Source organism: Frankliniella occidentalis, unplaced genomic scaffold (assembly GCF_000697945.3).
Source record: "Frankliniella occidentalis isolate FOCC.00 unplaced genomic scaffold, Focc_3.1 Scaffold19, whole genome shotgun sequence".
Taxonomy (NCBI): Eukaryota; Metazoa; Arthropoda; class Insecta; order Thysanoptera; family Thripidae; genus Frankliniella; species Frankliniella occidentalis.
The window spans coordinates 2304838-2309117 of record NW_026267149.1 but is presented as its reverse complement, the minus strand read 5'-3'; positions in this window follow the sequence as shown (position 1 = coordinate 2309117).

Sequence of the window (4280 nt, the reverse complement as noted above, 5' to 3'; positions counted from 1 at the left end):
CCCGAGCACTAGAGCAAAGGCGCCAGCTGGCATCAGGGCTCTACGGGCAGCCACGGGCTCAGCCGGCTCAGCCACAGGCTCAGTGGGCTTGGGCTTTCAGCCACAGGCTCAACCACAGGCTCAGCCACAGGCTCATTAGCCGCAGGTTCATTTCGCCCGCTCGTCCATGTGCCACCCGAGTCTGCGCCCCGTGCGTGCCCTCACCTCACCTGGCCACGCCGCGGCCAATTTCGCGACCTGGTAACAGAAGGCACCACCATCAGAGATGGTGGTGCCTTCTCGGCGAGAGCGAAAGGCGCAAATCATGTCACTGTGCGAGTGTGGCGCCTGTATGTGGAATAGTACAGGGTTGCATACTCACACGGGGCCGTTAGGCGCCGCGGTTAGCGACGGTAAACAAGCCCGACCGCACGCCTGCATGCTGTACAGCATAAGCAAAATAAAGGAAGGGGTCTGTGGACCACCCTGTATGATAACGAGCTCGTCCACGGTATGTAAGCCACCCTATAACGGAGCAACCACAGAACACAATTTAACTACTCGTCGCTTGATTGAAAAAATTGTTTCCAAAACGACCTCTCCTTCATGTCCGTTCCCCACTCCCCTCTTCATTAAATTTCCACGGATCGGGAAGTTGTCCTTGTCAATGAGGTATTTTATTGGAATAAAGAAGATCAGGAAGAGCATGCCAGAAACATCACAAGCCGTCAATTGTTTTTCAGAAATCGTCTGCAAAAACAGTTGAAAAGCAGATAATTTCCGAAAAACAATTGAAGCCTTGTGATGTTCTGGCATGTTCTGCCTGATCTTCTTCATTCCAATAGAATACCTCATCCACGCCACCAACCACACGGTGAAATAGCCACGGATTTTAGTCTCGGACGCCCCGCCCCTCCGGGACGAGTAAACGGTATTCATGAATGACTCCGCGCCCCGCCCCTCCCCGTCACAACCGACCCAACAATCATCATCCCCCGCACACACTAGAGCACGGCCCCGGCGTGGTCGGCGCGGTCGGCCCAGGCGGGGTGGGGCAGGGCGGGGCCCGGCCCGGGGGGTTGCGGTGCGATAATACGTTACAGCCGCTTACACCACAGGGGGGCGACCCCAACCACCGGAGCGGGAGGGAGGATGGGGGGAGGGGGTGCCGTAAAACGCAAGGCGGTGAAAGCAATTACGGTCAGCATGTAGGCCAGCGAAGGCGACAGCAGGAGGGCAGGAGGGTACTTCGGCAACGTGCTGTTCGTTGTGTTGGAGGTTGGCGGGGAAGGGAGAGGGGCTCTGCCGCGTCTCCGTACATGCGTCCTCTCCCCGACCAGTCAAGACAGGTCCCGGCCCGCATAGGGGTTGCGGACGACCGGCTCAGGGACCGATCGACGACCCCAGGTCGACCCCAGGGGGAGAGCGGTCGTTAAGAAGAAGGCCTCCAAAAGTGATCGTCGGCTCAGGCGACAGGCGACAAGCTAAAGGCAGAGCTGAGGGCAGGGCAGCGGCGACTACATACACTGTCTCATTAGATCTCTCAAAAGGAAGGTTGCCCTACAAATTGACGTGAACGACATCGAAATTAAAATTTATTTTGGGTGTGTCTGCGATCCTCCAAGTTTCGCTCCTTAGACATAAGGAAATATTGAAAACGAAATTGCACCGTGACTAAACCCCGCCCTTCTGCTCTGAAAAAGAGAACAAATATTTACCCTCCGATGTAGATTTGGTGTAGTCCAGGGGACATTAGAAATAGGCAAGGTCAGCCTTCGGCTTTATATCGTTTTTCAAAAAATCAAGAAAAATCGTCTTTTTGTTTTAAAAAAATCTTTTTGTAACTCCCATACGGTTGTGCTCTTTGTTTTGGGTATGTCTGGATTTCTTTTTCTTTTCTTTTTTCTTGAAGGGGGAGGAGGTTCTATAAATTTTTGATTAGTCGTTTCCGCCACTGTTAGAAAAAAAATACAGTCAGTATCGGTCATACACTGCCTGGTTGTACCGTACTTCATGAGAATGGTGTCTTGAGTACGGAGTACAAGAATTTTTAACATGGAGCCTGAGGGCTCGTCCAGAAAGTACGTACGTTTTTTTTTCTCAGATTCGTTCGCCAAATTACGAGAGCTCGGCGCCTGCAAGACTCCGGGTAGGCCATCCCGCTGTACACTCATGCATTGCAGTCAAGATGTTGCCTACCTGTAAGGCGCCATGAGAGCTAACACAGGCTGAACTTGTCAATTTCATAACGGACTGTCTGAGTGATCTTTTACGGGCACTCCAGTGAATTAGTATGATGTTCTTACCTCATCATGTAACTGTCGTTGTCTTGTACATTGCTCGACATTGCTCATTTGGTACAGTATTTACCACAGTTCAGCCGTACCATTTCCTGCACCTGTACATGTAGGCTAGAGGCTAGGCACAGGATTTACCGTGCGGTTGTTACATCGTATACCATTTAATGTGGGTGCAGCCACCTGTCGCCCAGTCTCCCTCTCCACCTGAGCGACGAATCACAGACCACCGCTTGTTGATCGTGCTGCTCTTCTTTCCCCTGAAAAAGCTTATAGCGACTGAACATTGGATATACTAATTACCTCGTGAACCGAGAATATTCAAAGTTGGCGCTGACTCGTGAACAAAGGCCTGCCCATTTGTTTACATCAGGCTTCAGGGCGCTTCAGTGGGTGGGGCTCTCGTGGCAACTGTGCTGAGGTGAGGGGAGGGGAGGGGAACAAGTGAGTGGCGGTATACCTTTCAGCACTCGGTTCGCCACCACCCCTCCAAGTCTCCCAGCACCCCTCGGGCAAACGCGTGCACATACACACGCGCACATGCACGCAACACGCTCACACACAGACACGCGCGCGCGCGCACTCACACACATTCACACACAGAAAAGGGGGGGGGGGGGATACAGACTACACTATAACCTTGACTTGACGAACCGCGATGGGTGTTCTGAAATGGCAAGACAAAGCTTTGAACCAAACCATGACCTAGACGTAGCAGATTTGGTCGCTTCGAATAAAAAAAAGAAAAAAAAAGCTCACAGGGCTAAGAAATAGACAGTCATGCCACAAAACCAATAGGAGACTGTCCAAAGTCTGAATTAAGAATCGATGATTGAAATCAGATGATATACTTATTTAAGATGAGGACTGTGTTTCAAACTTCCCCTCATATTTAGGAATGCTTTAGGAAGGCGTCTTACCTGAGGCTGAGGGGAGAGGGAGAGAGCAGGGCGAGGGAAGGCCCAGTATGTATCGTTGGGTAAGAATGGCACTACTAGGTGGGGCACGACCACGACTTATGCCCTATGCCTTCCTACTTGTTACACGACAGAACAAGCATTCTGACACATTTAGGTGTTGGTATCAATTAAATTGTTACAAATGGATCATCTGCTGAAAACCCGGCATACGCTTGGATTGTTCTCTAGGGCTGATTTAGGAGTGAAATAGCATGCTTTGTTTACACGTGGCTCAAGCAGTTTTAAGCACGAAGTAATTACACCCTCTAGCACAAGTTACACGATGACCTGAAGTTCAGCGAGCTCCATGTTCTCATGGCACGTGTCGCGAGCTACAATCAAGGCTAAAATGCTTTCTTTCAGTACCAACGGAGCTCGATTAACCCGGATCAACCTCAGGGCATTTGGGGGCTTGGATAGTGCAACGCGCTTGCCTTTAGACCAATAAGTCACGCTTTTTAGGGTGTTGTTTAGTGGAAGCGAGTGGGCGAAGCTACCTGCAAGCTACCTCGGCTACCTGTCACCTGTCTGGTCGAAGTGGTGTAGACTTAATTGGGAAACACGAAGTGAAGGCAACAGGTCGTCTCCGTGTCTAGAGTAGACGCCCCGGCGGAAAAAGGCAACCCATTTGACAGCTATTCGGCTGAAACATCACAAACGAGCGCTATCGCTTTTTATTTTCCTGTCCGTGCCATGTGTGAACTGAGCGCCGTGTTCGGTGTGAGTAGGCAACACATTTGGCAGCTGGTGGTACTGCCACAATAAAAGAAATTAGCCTTTGATCTTTTCCGACAGTCCCACGAGGCTGTCTTTACCCGTAAGTAAATATTCCCCGTTTTGATAAAGATTGCCGGTTCACGTTCCAGTTTCGAGAAAGATTGCCGAGTAACGTTCCAGTTTTGATAAGCCGATGATTGACGTTGATAAAGATCCGTTTGCCGTTGCCGCACGCTTAACAAACTAGGGTCTCCGCTAGAACCTAGATGGGAAGTGAGAGGAACAAAACCGCGCCTGTCTTCCCTTCCCTGACTGGGCGAAGTGGGGG